Raw genomic sequence first — 17784 nt, forward strand, 5'->3', positions numbered from 1 at the left:
GCTTTGAAGATTTAAGACCTTTCTCCTCTTCTATGGTCTTCACTGCCACTTCATTGGACTTAGTAGACTCACTTTCACTACTTCCACCATCTCTAAGGTCCACCACTTCAACTTGGGGACTACTTGGTAGGAATAGTTCAACACTCATAGATGGGATCAGACTGCTATGGGGATAGAGAGCTACTATAACTGCGCTATCTTTTAACTCCTTTGCCTTCTTCTTCTTATCCTTTATTTCAATTTATACTACTAGTAGAGAACCATCTTGACAAGTTTTGGCAAGAGGAATACTCGTGTCAGGAGTTGATCACCTCCACCTAATGGTTGTGTTGGCCCTTGAGTAATAGACAAGGTTACACCTGATGTACCACCTTGAGAAGAGGAGGTAGCTATTACTTTTGGGGAAGTCTAAGTAGATGTGCCTTTGTGCTGACTTCTCCAAGCTATGGTCCATTTGACCCATTTTTGGGTCCTCTTGTAGATTCGAGCCATTATTATATCTAGCTCTTCCCAAATGTCTTCATAAGGCTCCAAGCTTATTAGAGTGCTTTTGTGCTTGGTTAGGTAAGTGTTTCTATAAATATTTTGGCCATCATCCTCCACCCCTTCTACATCAATGTTGACTTTGTACATCTTCACCTAATCAAATCTTAATCTAGTGAAAGCATGATCATGACTCTCAAACTCATCCTTGCAGTCAACCCAGTAATTGTCAATGGTGGTAATATGCTTTATCACACTTCCTATTTGTAGAACATCTTTGGCATACCCATTTGGGTTGAACATGGGCCTCAGGACTTCGTACATATCTAGCTTGTAATTCATCTCAAATACTTTCAACATGTTCTTGGCATCAGAGTGATTATCGCAACTAAAAGCTCCCACCTTCATGGGGAATTCATATCCCTTCTTCTTCAAGCTCTTGCTGAATATTTTTACTTGAATGGCTTGCCACACCATCTTGATCATCATGAGCATGTTACTGGGATACCTTGGTAGCTTTAAGGGGAATCCATCGAAAGCTGCAAGATGTAGATAAGAAAAAGATGAGAATTGAATGAAATGACTCCCAAACTGGCTGATGGTGTCCACGGCTTTAGGACTGAATCTATTTTCTAGACATCCCTATAGCTCCTTGTAAATCCTTATGGTGAATGCATCATTTATTTTCACATGCTCGGGTAAGTGCACCAAGTTGTGGTGCCAAAGGGGGCGTATAAGTGGACACCTTTTTTTCTAAATTCAACAATTTTTGAACTTCAACAAGAATTTGAAGATAGTTACGCTCAAAATTTTAAGATATGACAAAAAAAAAGTAGTAGTCCTTTGAATCTAGTTTCTAAACTACTAATTCTTTTTCAAAATGGTTTAGTTTTAGGTCCTAAAAAAAGGGGGCCACAGAAAGTGGTACTATTTATTCCAAAAAAACTAACATAGTATGAAGTGTGCCCCCCCTAAAATTTGAACTTTTTTTTTGAAATTTTTTAATCACTCTGGTCAAAAGTTACTTAACACTATGTAGTTTATCCTAGATTTTTTAGGTAATTTTATAATGTGTATTTTGTTTTAATGAATTGTTTAACTAGACACATCCCAAAAACATGAAATATCTATGTGCTCCCCCTAGAAATGATTAAAAACTAATCTAAAATCAATTTTTTTTTCAAAGTGTGTAGAATGGAGTCTAGTTTCTAAAAAACTAAGTTGTTGCAAAATTTGATGAACAAGCTAAAATCTACAACCCAATTAGCACATGTTGGTTTTTGAAAAAAAATGGACATACATTCAAAAGAAATTATAGATGAAAGGCTTGAAATAGTTCAAATAAAAAATAAATTATATGGTTATATAGATAACATAGAGACCTACAATGTCATGTAACTTGATCTTATCGATGCTCAACTGCAAGAAATATTGGAGAGCACACAAGAAAAATCAATCATTTTTTGTATGTTTGTAGTAAAACATGTCTCAGACCAGTTTATAGACTCCAAACCTTTGGGTTGGATCCCCAATGAAAAACCAAGCCTTAGGCTTGGTAGAATGCAAATGTTTGAATAGCGCATGCACCCTATAGTGCATGCGCACTATATTGTGCATGTGTTATTTAAAGCTTTTTAAATTTGGGTCTCAATAGTGTGTGCGTGCTATAGTGTGCATGCACTATTGAGACCTAAATAGTGCATATAGAGGGAAGAAGAGAGGCAAAGCAAGAGTGAGAGAGAGAGGGGGAGATGGGTGTGTGTGTGTGTGTGTGTGTGTGAGAGAGAGAGAGAGAGAGAGAGAGAGAGAGAGAGAGAGAGAGAGAGAGAGAGAGTAGGGGATGGGAGATAGAGGAAGTGAGAGAGAGTAGGGATGGAAGAGAGAATATAGGATGGGAGAGAGAGGAATTGTGAGAGAGATTAGGGTGACAAAGAGAGAGTATAGAATGGGAGAAAGAGATTGAGAGTAGAAGATGTGAGAGAGAGCAAGTTTGAGAGAGTGAGTAAGGGTGGCAGAGAGAGTATGAGATGGGAGAGAGAGATTGAGAGTACGAGATGGAAAAGAGAGTAGGCAATGAGAGAGGGAGTGAGAGAGGGGGAGAGAGCGAGGAATATGGGAGCGTGTGTGAGAGAGAGTAGGGCATGGGAGAGAGTGTAAGAGTGTGAGAGAAAGTAGGGGATGGGACAAGAGAGGTAGAGATTAGGGGATGGGGGAGAGAGAGTAGAGAGGGAGAGAGTGAGAGAGAGATAGTAGGTGGTGGGAGAGGGAGTGAGAGAGGGAGAGAGGGGGAGATGGGAGTGTGTGTGAGAGATCTAGAGAGTAGGGGATGGGAGAGGAGAGAGAGGGGATGGGAGTGTGTGGGTGTGTGAAAGAGAGTGTAGGGGATGAGATAGAGAGAGTAGGTAGTGGGAGAGGGAGAAAGGGGGGGGAATGAGAATGTGTGTAAGAGAGAGAGAGTAGGGGTTGAGAGAGAGGAAGTGTCAAAGAGAGTAGGGGTGGTAGAGAGAGAGTACAAGATGGGAGAGAGATTGAGAGTAGGGGATGGGGGAGAGAGAGAGTATAGGATGGGAGAGAGATATTGAGAGTAGGGGATGGGGGAGAGAGAGAGAGAGTAGGTGGTGGGAGATAGAGTAGGAGAGGGAGAGTGAGAGAGAGAGGAGGATAGGAGTGCATGTGTGTAAAAGAGAGAGAGTAGGAAATGGGAGAGGGGGGAGAGAGAGAGTAGGGGGTGGGAGAGAGAGAGTAGGTGGTGGGAGAGGGAGAGAGAGGGGGGATAGAAATGTGTGTAAGAGAGAGAGAGAGAGTAGGGGATGGGAGAGAGTGTGAAAATGTGAGAGAGTAGGGAGTGGTAGAGAGAGAGTAGAGAGGGATAGAGTGAGTGAGAGAGAGAGTCAGAGTGAGAGTGAGAGAGAGAGAGAGTAGGTGGTGGGAGAGGGAGTGGGAGAGGGAGAGCGAGTGAGAGAAAAAGTAGGGTATGGGAGAGGAGAGAGAGTAGGGGATGGGTGAGGAGAGAGGGAGATAGAGAGAGAATAGGGGATGGGAGAGAGAGAGTAGGTGGTGGGAGAGGGGGATGGGAGTGTGTGTAAGAGACAGAGTAGGGGATGGGAGAGAGTGTGAGAGTCTGAGAGAGAGTAGGGGTGGCAGAGAGAGTAGGGGATGGGAGAGAGAGAATGAGAGTAGGGGATGAGAGAGAAATTATAGAGGGAGAGAGTGAGAGAGAGATAATAGGCAGTGGGAGAGGAAGTGGGAGAGGAGAGAGAGGGGGGATGGGAGTGTGTGTGAGAGATCTAGAGAGTAGGGGATGGAAGAGGAGAGAGAGAGAGGGGGGATGGGAGTGTGTGGGTGTGTGAAAGAGAGAGAGAGTAGGGGATGGGGGAGAGAGTAGGTGGTGGGAGAGGGAGTGGGAGAGGGAGAGAGAGGGGGAATGGGAATGTATGTAAGAGAGAGAGTAGGGTATGGGAGAGAGTGTGAGAGTGTGAGAGAGAGTGGGGGTGGAAGAGAGAGAGAGTATAAGATGGGAGAGAGAGAGAGTGAGAGTAGGGGATGGGAAAGAGACTAGAGTAGAGAGGGAGAGAGACTAAGAGAGAGATAGTAGGCAGTGGGAGAGGGAGTGGGAGAGGGAGAGAGAGGGGGGATGGGAGTGTGTGTGAGAGATCTAGAGAGTAGGGGATGAGAGAGGAGAGAGAAAGGGGGGATGAGAGTGTGTGTGTCTGTGAAAGAGAGAGAGTAGGGTATGGGAGAGGGGGGAGAGAGAGAGTAGGGGATGGGGGAGAGAGTAGGCAATGGGAGAAAGAGTGAGACAGGGAGAGAGAGGGGGAATGGGAATGTGTGTAAGAGAGAGAGAGAGTAGGGGATGAGAGAGAGTGTGAGAGTGTGAGAGAGAGTAGGGGGTGACAGAGAGAGAGAGAGTACAAGATGGGAGAGAGAGTGAGATTAGGGTATGGGAGAGAGTGTGAGAGAGAGTAGGGGATGGGAGAGAGAGAGTGAGAGTAGGAGATAGGAGAGAGAGTAGAGAGGGAGAGAGAATGAGAGGGAGATAGTAAGAAGTGGGAGAGGAAGTGGGAGAGGGAGAGAGAGAGGGGGGATGGGAGTGTGTGTGAGAGGTCTAGAGAGTAGGGGATGGGAGAGGAGAGAGAGAGGGGGGATGGGAGTGTGTGTCTATGAAAGAGAGAGAGTAGGGGATGGGAGAGAGGAGAGAGTGATCCGGTGGATATTATTAGTGAAAATTGAAGTGTCTCATTTTTCTCCAAAATCTGCACCATTAGAAAGATCTCAGCATTTTTATTCCAATGCAACTTGAACAAACAAAAACAAAGTCCATATGAAAAAGTTATGCTTGGTCAAAGTTTAGTCAAACAGGTGAACTAGAAGGCTAGATAATGGGTGAAATCAAACCATCTCAAAAGTGGTCAGTAATGGATTTCAAAATGAAGAGCCCAATGAGAGCTTTCCAATGGCATTCATTTTGTCCAAAATGAAGCTCGTATGAAGAAGTTATGGCCATTTGAATTTTGGAGGCAAAATGTAATAGTGATGATGTCAGCATGCACAGTCATCATTTTGATCCAATCTAAGAATGACATGTGGCATAAGCAGACGAATTAATTTGAGTTTGAAAAATTATTGTTATGGGTTTCAAACCCATAATCTCCCATTTCTTATTTTCCCTCTTTTCCATTAAGCCAAGCAAGAATCTTGAAGATATATTTCATAGTTACTTTATTTGTTGTGGATTTCAAGGTGGCAAGGAGACAAAAAAAAGATTTTTGGTAGTTATGGGATTCAAACCAGCAATCATATGAAATAAACCATGCACATAATTCGGGTTTAAATTTGGGAGATCCTTTATTTAATCCAAACATACCGAACTTAAACAAATTAAGCACATGATAGTGGGTTTGGATGGCAAAGTCATGTTGTTGTTTTAAGATTATAATGAGGGCAATTATTCAATTTAGGAGATTTTTAAATATTATGGTTTTAAATGTTTGGCTTCTAATGATTAAAGCCAAATAGGAGGGAGTTATTTTGTTATTTTTAAATGGGGATTTTGTTATTTGGTTTTATACCAAATTAGGCATATTTTTTTGTATAAAAAGGGGATTATTTTCCTTTGTAAAAAAATTAGACTTTGGGGAAGAAATTCTTGTGGGAATTAATCTTGGAGAATTACCTTGTAAGTCTAGGGGAAATTTTCAAGTCTAGGTGGTGAAGTTTTGAAGGAATAGGGAGAAATTTGGAGCCATTTTCGTACTTCGAAGAATTTTTATACTGTCAAAGTGCTAGAAGAAATGGTCTCGGTGCATAATTGTAATTGATTTTTAGAGATTAATTAGATTGGTCATACTCTATTGGAGCCAACCAAGAGACATAGTCACATTTGTGGTGAACTCCATAATCAAACTTTGTTTGCACTTTCTATCTTCTTCTCTCTCAATTCTATTTTCCACCTGAAGTTTTTAATGCTTAATTTCATTAATGTATAGATGTAATAGGTCTTCTACTAAGTTGTTTTCTTAATTAAGCATTCAATTTTTCAATTAGTCTAGATTTGTTTATAGATCAAGTGGTATCAGAGCCCAGTTGACTATTATTGCAGTTTTTTTCTTGAATGTTAACAAGATTTGGGATTCAGAAGGGTGAAGGCAAGCTTGAAGAATTTAATCCTGAGATTGGGAAGTGAAGAAATTTTCCAAAGATGTCTATTTTTAGAATGGAGGTTCCTGATGAGATCAGTGAGCAAGAATTTTGAAGAGCATTCCTCGAGATGAAGGCTAAGGTGGACATTCTTTTTCAAGAGAGATGAGAGTAGAAAGAATGTGAAGAAAAGAAAGCGAAACATCATGGAGATGGTGACAAGAAACTAGATCCACCCTCTTCTTCTTCTCCTCCCTCTTCTCCTTCTTCTCCATCTTCTCTTCATTCTACTTCTTTCAATCCTTTTAAGAGTGGGTATAAGCCTAGATCAAATTGGATGTAAAATTTGACTTACCAAAGTATTGTGGTGAACTTAAAGCTGAAAAATTGGATGATTGGATTCAACAAGTAGAAGTCTATTGTAGAGTCCAAAACCTATTAGATGATGTTGATAGGATCCAATTATCTACTCTTCGGTTAGGAGGTACAAATTTAACCTGGTGGGAGAGTAAGACTAAGGTAGAAGTTTCATAGCATGGTAGAGTTAGTTTAACTTGGACAAAGTTTGTTAATGCTCTTAAGAAGCAATTTTATCCCCTAGGACATATGCAACAGTTAATGATGGACTGGCAAATGTTTAGGCAAGGGAAAGGTCAAACTGTCCAAGAGTACACCCATGACTTTAGGAAAAGGGCTATTGCTTTGAATGTTCCTTTGTACACTCAGGATACTTTGTTGAAGTACAAAGGAGGTCTTCATTCCTACCTTAGGCATGCTATTTTGGTATTGAACCCTTGTAATTTGGATGAATTTTCTGTTCAAGCTACACACTTAGAGTCAAGGGGTAAAGGATCTTTTATTGATAAGTTTGATAATGATGTAAAGAAATCTTCTAAGAATGCAGAGACAGAAAAATGAAAGAAGGTAACTACAATCAAGAAGGATGAGAAACTTTCTTGCACTCATTGTGACAAGAAGGGTCATGATGAAGAACATTGTTGGAAGCGAAAACATGATAAAAAATAGAAAGGTAAGGAGAAAGCCGCAAATGTTGTTATGGATCTTGGTTTAGATTTAGATGATGAGACTAAGATAATAGCTATGGGTGCAAAAGGTAAAGCTCCTATTGCTAGTGTTTATGTTCATAGTTGTGCTTCTTCATCTAAAGTTAATGATTTCTTAGAAGATAAGAAAAGGAATGAGCTATTTCATTTAAGGGTTGTTGCTAAGAACACTAAAATTGATGCACTCATAGATAGTGGCTCTCAAGTGAACCTAATTTCAGAAAATATTGTAAGAATCTTGGGATTGAAAATTACATTACATAAGAAACCATATCCACTAGGCTGGATTTGTGAAAATGATAAGTTGCAAGTAACAAGACAATGCACCTTAAGATTTGGTATCACTAGTGGGGAGGCCTGATTTGGTGGATATTTTTAGTGAAAATTGAAGTGTCTCATTTCTCTCTAGAATCTACACCATCAAAAAGATCTAGGTGTTCTAATTCCAACGCAACTTGAATAGACAAAAATGAAGTATGTATGCAAAAGTTATGCTTGGTCAAAGTTTGGTCAAATAGGTGAACCAAAAGGCTAGGTAATGAGTGAAATCAGACCATCTCAAAAGTGGTCAATAATGGATTTCAAAATGAAGAGCTCGATAAGAGCTTTCCAATGTCATTCATTTTGTCAAAAATGAAGCTCGTATGAAGAAGTTATGGCCATTTGAATTTTGGAGGCAAAATGTAATAGTGATGATGTCAACATGCACAGTCATCATTTTGATCCAATCTAAGAATGACATGTGGCATAAGAAGATGAATTAATTTGGGTTTGAAAAATTATTGTTATGGGTTTCGAACCCATAACCTCCCATTTCCTATTTTCCCTCTTTTCCATTGAGCCAAGCAAGAATCTTGAAGATATATTTCGTAGTTACTTTATTTGTTGCAAATTTCAAGGTGGCAAGGAGACAAAAGAAATATTTTTGGTAGTTATGGGATTTGAACCAGCAATCATGTGAACTAAACCATGCACATAATTCGGGTTTAGATTTGGGAGATCCTTTATTTAATCCAAACATACCAAACTCAAAAAAATTGAGCACATGATAGTGGGTTTGGATGGCAAAGTCATGTGACCTGCTACTTAAAATGTATGGGGTTTAATTTGGATGGGTTAGGTTATTATTTTAAGATTATAATGAGGGCCATTATTCAATTTAGGAGATTTTTAAATATTATGGTTTTAAATGTTTGGCTTATAATGATTAAAGCCAAATAGGAGGGAGTTATTTTGTTATTTTAAAATGGGGATTTTGATATTTGGTTTTATACCAAATTAGGCATTTTTTTTGTATAAAAAGGGGATTATTTTCCTTTGTAGTACAATTAAAATTTGGGGAAGAAATTCTTGTGGGAATTAATCTTGGAGAATTACCTTGTAAGTCTAGGAGAAATTTTCAAGTCTAGGTGGTGAAGTTTTGAAGGAATAGGGAGATTTTTGGAGCCATTTTTGTACTTCAAAGAATCATTATTCTATCAAAGTGCTAGAAGAAATGGTCTCGATGCATAATTGTAATTGATTTCTGGAGATTAATCAAATTGATCATACTCTATTGGAGCCGACTAGGAGACATAGTCACGTTTGTAGTGAACTATGTAATCAAACTTTTTGCACTTTGTATCTTCTTCTCTCTCAATTCTATTTTCCACCTAAAGTTTTTAATGCTTCATTTCATTAATATATAAATTTAATAAGTCTTTTGCTAATTTGTGTTTTTAATTAATTATTCAATTATACAATTAGTCTAGATCCATTTATAGATCAAAGAGAGTAGCAGATGGGAGAGAGTAGGTGCTACGAGAGGGAGTGGGAGAGGGAGAGAGAGAGGGGGAATGTGAGTGTGTGTAAGAGAGAGAGAGTAGGGGATGGGAGAGAGTGTGAGAGAGTAAGAGAGTAGTGGGTGGTATCGAGAGAGAATGGGATGGGAGAGAGAGAGAGAGAGTGAGAGTAGGGTATGGGAGAGAGAGGGTAGAGTGGGAGAGAGAGATAGTAGGTAGTGGGAGAGGGAGTGGGAGGGGGAGAGAGGGGGGATGGGAGTGTGTGTGAGAGATCTAGAGAGTAGGGGATGGGAGAGAGAGAGAGTAGGTGGTGGGAGAGGGAGAGAGAAAGGGGATGGGAGTGTGAGAGAGAGTAGGGGATGGGAGAGGAGAGAGGGTGAGAGAGTAGGGAATGGGAGAGAGAGAGTAGGTGGTGGGAGAGGGAGAGTGAGAGAGAGAGTAGGAGATGGGAGAGGGGAGAGAGTAGGGAGAGAGTGAGAGAGAGTAGGGGATGGGAGAGGGGAGAGAGAGATTAGCCCAAGAGGGAGGGGGGATGGGAGTGTGTGAGATAGAGAGAGTAGGGAATGGGAGGGAAGAGAGGGTGAGAGAGAGTAGGCGATGGGAGAGGGAGAGTGAGAGAGTAGGGGATGGAAGAGGAGAGAGAGTGAGAGAGAGAGTAGGGGATGGGAGAGGAGAGAGAGTGAGAAAGAGTAGGGGATAGGATAGGATAGAGAGTGAGAGATAGTAGGGGATGGGAGAGAGAGTAGGGAGAGAGAGTAGGTGATGGGGGATGGTGGGATAGAGAGAGATGTGTTTTGACATAGTGCATGCACTTTATAGTATGTACACACTACAATGCATATGCACTATGTGAAATCACCAAAAAATAGTCACAAAGCAAGTTTGGGTCCCTTTTGATCCATATTCTACTTTTTGTCTCTTGTGCATTCTAATGTTCCAATAGAAAATATAGGTTTCAAGCTGTTGGAAGTTAGCAAGCACTATTTGAAGACTTTTTGAAGCTAGCAAACACCAAATTCAATCATTGGATCAACTTTTTAAATATTCTTTCTATAAAAAAGGTTAGAGCAGTCCATTTTAAATATTGTTTGTTGATATATAGAAACAAATTTTATTAAATTTGACATGTTTAATATATAATGAATTCATTGAAATTTGTATGTTTGAATGAATTGTTATTTGGAAATGATTAGAAATTTGGCAAGTTGTTTGATATATATTGTGTATTCATTGAAATAATTATAATTTTTATATGTGTTTGAATGATTTGTAATTTATAAATTGTAGGTAATTTAGATGATTGAATAATTTGACATGTCGAAATCATCATCATGCCAAGGAAGAAACCAAAAACTCAAAAAAAGAAAGACAAAGAGAGAGATTTGTCAATTAAAAGAGATAAAATGAAACTACTATGTAAACAAAGAAAATTGCAAAGCAATAATAAAGAATTGAATTTCAAAGAGGATTAAGAACAACTGATACAAAGAAACAAAGAGGAAGAATTGGAAAGACAAAGAGAAAAAATGAGACTATTATGCTCAAGAAGATAATTGAATTATGAGGCTACACCATCTTCCAATGTTGGAGTCATATCATCTTCTCATGTTGAAGAGACACTAATTTGTAGATCTGATGATGTATACACTACATCATGTCATGTTGAAGGCACAACATCAACACATCAAGTAGGTGATATTCCATCTTTTGCATCTTATTTCCAAGGCACATCATCTTCGGTTCAAGGTACACAAAACACTCAACCTTAAGTTGATGTTCAAAATGTTGAGGGAATGGAAGAGATTATAACTCCTTCTAGAATTCATTTTAGAAGACCAAAATATTTGATTGATATTGATACTAACATTTTGAAATCAATGCCTAACAAGAATAGCAAGTGTACTGTCAAAGAAAAGTTAATCGTCTGTGGAGATTATTCTTTGAAGAATTAAGTATTACAGGTCAATGCCAATTATTTGTTGAAATGATGAAAAATTTGAAATTTAGGCCTATCATGAAGATTCTTGGGCTAAGAACGATGGATGATTCAAATAAAAAAAGTATTGTAAAGAATCTAATGAGTGCTTATGACAAAGTGGGTTCTAAATCATGAACCAAAGATAGTAATATCACAAGATGAGTACTTACATCAACAATAGTAAGTACCCAAATGAAAAAAGCTCAACTCATGATAAAGACAAGCAAAAAATTGAAAATTGGTAGAGGTACTCTAAGGAGAACCATGTGAAGGTGTGAGAGATCGGAAGATCCAACAAAAAATGAGTTATGGACATTTGGCGGTAGACTACCATGAAAGGATAAAAAAATTAGTGAAGACTTAAAATCATTGATTGAAGATTTTTAGAAAAATAACACATGTGTTTCCCCTAATCAAAGAGATATTATAATCTTAAGGATGTGTTCGATACAATTGTTCAATTGTGTGTTGTCTTTGATGTTACACAAATGCCATATCAGTTATTAGTCAGAGTCTACTAAGCTCAGCTGGTTAGCAAGGAAAAAGACATAGTCTACCTAGCTTAGTTGGTCAGCAAGGCAAAAGACAGAGTCTACCAAGCTTAGAAGGTTAGAAAAGAAGGTTTATAGTGTCTACCAAGCATTCTCAGGCTTTACCTTGTGCAGACAGTTGTTACCAAGCTTTCAAGGTTAAGAAAGGAAATTCAATATCTACCAAGCTTACTCCGTCATCATAGGAAAATATGGTAGAAAATAGTTCTTACCAAGCTCTCATGAACAATGAAGGAAATTCAATTCTTACCGAGTTAACTCAAAAGCCAAAGGATTTTGCAGATATTGTAGTGTTAACCAAGTTGAGATGGTTAACTTAGGAAATTATTTCTGGGGTAGTGTTTACCAAGCTGGGTCGACCAATGAAGGATTTCATTGTTTTGTGAAATAAAGTTTATTTGTTTAATGTAATGTTTGTAGCTGACTGATGTATGGTTTATTGGTAAATGTAACTTGTGAATGAGATGACTTGATAATCTTAATGGTATATATAAGAGGTCAAGTTGTGAATTCTAAGTGTGTGATGGATTTGATGTGATATGAATGTGAAGGAGGATTGATTATTGAGAGAGTGAATTTTGAAGGATGATCACAGATCATTGAGGAGCAGAAAAGCATTATTTGGTCAAGGAGGATCTATTGGTGCCAAATAGAGATCTGTAATCAGCAAATTCAGTTGCATCTTATTTAGGTCAATTCATTGTTACTTTCTAACCATTGTAGCAGTGATTTCAAAATCTCTTAACATAGTTGGTTTAGCAGCCATTTTGTAAATCCTCTAACAAGTTAACAATTCATTTGAACTATTCTAAAGACCTCTAGCAAGGACACTCTTAATAGGGTGATTAAATCCTCTAACAGGGTCACATCTAACAGTTTGTTTTGTAACCTTTAACAGGGTTGGATCCTAATAGGGCTCACTTTAGAAGAGTAAAAATTGGTAGCTAGTTACATGGTGGTTTTTCCCATATTGGATTTCCATGTTAAATCTGGTGTCTCTTGTGTTCATATTTAAACTTTTGCATGCATGTTAATAATTGTGAATGCTTGAAGATTAGTAACAAATTAATCTACCAAGTTATAGCATTTTTGTGAAGTGTTTACCGAGTATCAGTAGTAACTAGTTATTTAAGACATCTAAGGGATCTGTGGATTTATTTTTGTGGTAACTAATTCACCCCCCCTCTTAGTTACTCCATCTATAATTCCAATAGGATAATTGGTAGACAAAATCATGACCCACATGCAGAATACTTTTTGAACTCAAAGCAAACACATTGTGTTATGTATCCTCAAATTTGAGTAAGTCAAAGATTTTTTGAGATGGGTAAACTTTTTTATGTGAAGATAAATCACACACACACAACTTGTTGTTGTAGGATACATATTGATTTTTCTAACCATTTTGATGTTTTTAGGCATATATGTGTATTTTTGCATTCTAAGTTTGTTTTGTAAGATTGTGACATGAATGAGCCATCAATATCTTCAAGGGAATTTATATCCAACATTTTATGTGAAATAGGGGATGGCCAAAATTTTTACAAGACATCATGCTTGGATGGTACATGCTTATTTTTGAGGTTCTTTGCAACTTTTATCAACTTGTGAACATATGGATAGTACACATGCAATTGAAGATGAAATAGTAGATTAAGAAAAATTTAAGACAGTGACATATGCTCAAAAAAAAATGGAAAACAAGATAAAAGATGTGATTTAGTCATTGAAAAGATTCTAGTGTATGAGTTTATGAAGATTTTTTGTGAAAAGATTATTTATGAGTATGCAAGTGTAGACACTCAAAAATGGTTTGCATCTACAACTTCATCACGTCTTCATACTAATTTGTCCCATTTTCTCATTCTACTAACTTCAATCTTTTGGCCAGATTGACCATATTTCGTCATTTGTATCCGCTTCCACATCAATTTCATATCAACTCGGAATCATATCAAATCAACTCAAAACCATTTCAAATCAACTCAGAATCACCCCAAATCAACCCAAAATCACTCAAAATCAGTCCTAATCAACTTGAAACATATCAAACATCCCAAATCAATCATTATTTATCTGCTCCTAGGCATTGTTGTGTCTTTTAGTGCCTTGGAAACCTATCAACTTATCAATCTTATCAATCTGACATTAGTACTGTCATGGCTCTCAGTGCTAGGTCAAAATATCATTCATGTGATTCAATCTTTGACGTTGTTGAGGCTTTCAATGTTAGACCATGGCATCATCAACCATTTTAATAATATTGACAATGTCCGTCAATGTTATTATGATCGAACCTTATCAATCAATTTCAATCCTGTAGCATTTACAATGTCGGTTAATTGTTACATATCAATTTATTCATGTCATGTGTCCTTGGTATGTTATCAATTTTGATCTATCAATTAATTTGACCATGGTTTTGGTCTACCTTTTCATCATCTTATTCGATATCCATCATCGTCACATTTTCATCAAAGGATACAGTCGCATTCATTTAATCAATTTGGCCAATCATCTGCTAATTTTCTCTATAGGATTAAATAACCCATAATTTAATCCTATTCCTTCTAATTATTCTTCCCAATTATCATCCTCAATTAATTAATTTTATTAATTAATTGATTCATTATCTTCAAACCATAGAAATTCTTAATTTCCTAAGTTTCATTTTTCATCATTAAATCCATTTTCTACTAATTCTTATTTTGTAGAATAAGAGGATTTTAATTCAAATATTTCATAAAATATTGCATCCTTATGACACTTGGATGTGACACCTCGTGGATTCTCCTTTGACACTTGGCTGAGATTTGTCATAATCAAATATTATTACCTCTTACACATGTCTCTATTTGGCTTCTTTGTCATAGATTCTTGGCTTTAAGTGGGTTGAGGTGTCTTATGATGCGTCATAGATTCTCTTCCACATTTAACCAAGTTTGACTTGCATGCGTCATAGAATCTCACAATTGGCATATTCTGTAATATGCCTCATAGGAATCTCTTGCCACATTGCATATCTATGGGTGACAAATCCAATGCCCTCACTTTGAGTGAAAATTATAAAATGGACACTCTTCCTCTCATATCGGATCCGGATGCTTAATTTTTAAAAATCCTTGAATCTTAGAATTTTTGAGTCTCTACTTCTTTGCATGTTGCATTTTCTCTCTCACATAAAATCACACTTCAAGTATTCTCATGGCATTATCCACATCATAGGCTTTGGCTTCAACCTTGTGTGCACTATAGGCGAATTGGAGCTACAATCATTTGGAGAAGAAAGAAGGACATGGGAGCTACAAATGGAAAAGGGAGTTTTTGATTATGTTTGCTTTCTTTTGTTTAGTTTGGCTTTCATTGTAGACTAGTGGGTGCTAATATATGTTGATTGAGTTTGTGATTTTCTCATAGTATGTTATGCTTTTAACTCATTTTTCTGGTCCTACATTTGGTGAACTCGACATGAACATGCATATCTAACTTGGGTTTTCTTGTTTTGTGCTTGTAGGTGCAAGGAAGGAGCTCACTTGGAAGGGTATAATGACTATCTGCTCTTCCTTTTCACACCTAGATCTGTACTGTCGGAGCACACCTAGGTTTATAGTAAGCACATGCACCAATCAAAATCTGCATTTCAATTTGCTATCACTCTCTAGGACATAGATTAGGTGATTTTGTGTTACTGATGATCTATTTGTAGCATGTGGTGATCGTTGGATGAAGATATGATCATAAAAAACTACTAATGTGTGTGCTTTGTAGGACGTTGTCGGAGACTTTGTGTGTCTTTCAAAACTATGTCTGTGGATTTCCTAGATTAGATAACATTTCGTTTGGTGCTTAAAAAGAACCTTTTTCTTTTCTTCCTGGTGTGTCTACAGTGTTAGATCCCTAGGAGTTGCATTGGACGTATTGTCTCCCCTCGCCATTTGTAGATCTTGGTTGTAAGAGAAATTTGTGTAACTTCTATAGGAGGCCGTCCTTGGACCAAGATACTTGATATTGGGTATGTCAGGGGATGACTTCAGAGCGGTAATGGGCCAAAGCTAGGTCAATGTTCCAGCCCCTATATAAAATTTGATTACATTGAACGCTATGTCAGAAGTATTGCTGCATGATAGCTCTCCTCCAGTACCCTTGTGGTGCATCAAACCCCGATTCTCAGGGCTGGGAGACCTTCTACGAAAGTTTATCATTAACTTGCCAAACAGAATGCCCTTACAAAAAACCATGTTTTAGTGGCCAAAATCATTTCTATCCACTGGCTCAAGGGGTCACCCATGCCTGTGAAGACATCCTACATTCTCGTGGTCCTTAGTAGAGGCAACAGTCCCTTGGGAAGTCATGCCCCTTGGGAAGCAGATCTTGGTAGCCTCGAGAAGTGAGTGCGCTGTAAGGGGGAGCCTGTGGTGCCAAGATCCTAGGTTGTCCACTTTGGATAAGCACGGCTAAACTTTTCTTCAAGTAGGAATTCAGCGGATATAGTCCTGAAAGCCTAGGTTGTGGTGTGTTTGTTAACTTTTTACAACAACTATTCTTGTCTTAATGTGTCTTGTGTGTGTGTAAAACATAATCAAGATAAAAGCAAAACTGTTAAATTTACACCTTGGATATCATTTGAACTTGTCAAAACCTCACACATTTCCAAAACATTTGAACCTTTATCAAACTTTGCAAACATTGATTCAACACACTCGAACCTTGGAAAACATGACGACTTGTGCTCTTAAATGTGCTTGGCAAAACGTAGATCTCACACTTGCATAGATTTCACTTGCATTCACCCTAGTCCAGGCTTCATTCTTACATCATCTAGACTTCATATTATACCTTTTAGTTCTCATTTTAGTATCTATTACTTTTCATATTGCATTCATTTAGGTTCAGTTTTACTTTCCTTAGTTTTTGCATTGCCATCTCAGAATCAGCACTTTGCATTCACCGCCTTGCATCTTTGCATACCTATTCATCATCTTGACCACTTTATCCATCATTCTAGGTGTCCTAATCATCATTTTGAGTATTCATACTGGCCCTAACATTGTCTTCTACTATTTACCTCTCTGTGACATCAATCTTGAAACCATAGCTTCCAGAATTGCCTCAGTTTCGGCCTAGCTTACCAACTGCGCCTAGAAACTACCAACTACACCCAACTGGGCCCCAAATATGTCATTGACATAGTATACACTATTTGGGTGCACTTGGTGGTCCTGAGATCCAATTTTGGGTTCCAAATAACATTTTGGGGCTTCAACAGTGTCCTTAGGTACCTGGTTAGCTCCCCTTGCACTATCTTGCCCAGATCTGCATTCTACATCACCTAGTCTTTGTCACCTTCAATTAAGACATAATTCTATACATCATAACCTTCATTTTTCATCTCCCAACCCATCCTAACATCAAACCTAGCATCTTAGCTTCCTGGCATGTTAGTTTGGCAACCATACCTCTCAGAATCAGCAAATATTCATTCTGACTTACCAGCTGTGCCCAAACTAGTTCCAAGTGTATCAATGACCTATTTGGTGCTGTTAGAGCACACTTGGAACTGTTAAGGCACACTTGGGTACCTGCATGACCATTTTTTGCCTCCGAACTACACTTTAGGACCCCAAAATTGCATCTAGGAGCCTCTAGACCTACCCATTTTGTACTTGACCCAAAACCATATCCTGCACCCAAAATCCCCTTTTTCATCATAGGCATTGTCTGTATCACATATCCACTCAGCATAACCATCATTTTGAGTCCTCAAAACATCATTTTGAACCCCCAAAACCTTTGAATTTAGTAAAAAATCTAGACAAAGTATGAGTCTTAGAGTATCTCCTAGTGTTGACGGATAATGGATCTTGACTAGTCTTTTTATCTTTTCTTATCATTTTCTTTGGTCAAAATCTATCTATATCTTGATATATTTGACCTTTTTATCTTTTATCAATTTGATCTTTTCATCTTTTATCAGTTTTTGGTCAAGATCCAAAGTCCTTTATCACAAGGTTAAACTCTTAGGCAAAATACTTTCAAAAGGTTTTATCTAAGTTCAAAACTTTCCATATACCCTTTTCATAACATAATCATATCTCTAGCATCCCCAATGTCATTTTTACTTACCCTAGTGGTATATCCCCTTCATCTTGCATGGTCCAAACCTTAGCATCATTCTCACTACCAAACCCTATCAAATTGTCCATCAACCAAATTGCCTTCTTGAGCATTTACCCTCATGTTACATGTCCCAAACATCATTACGAACCCTAGAAAATCATCCTTTTCATGAT

This window comes from Cupressus sempervirens, chromosome 9 (genome assembly GCF_028749045.1).
Source record: "Cupressus sempervirens isolate cs-2001-9-10 chromosome 9, ASM2874904v1, whole genome shotgun sequence".
NCBI classification, from domain to species: domain Eukaryota; kingdom Viridiplantae; phylum Streptophyta; class Pinopsida; order Cupressales; family Cupressaceae; genus Cupressus; species Cupressus sempervirens.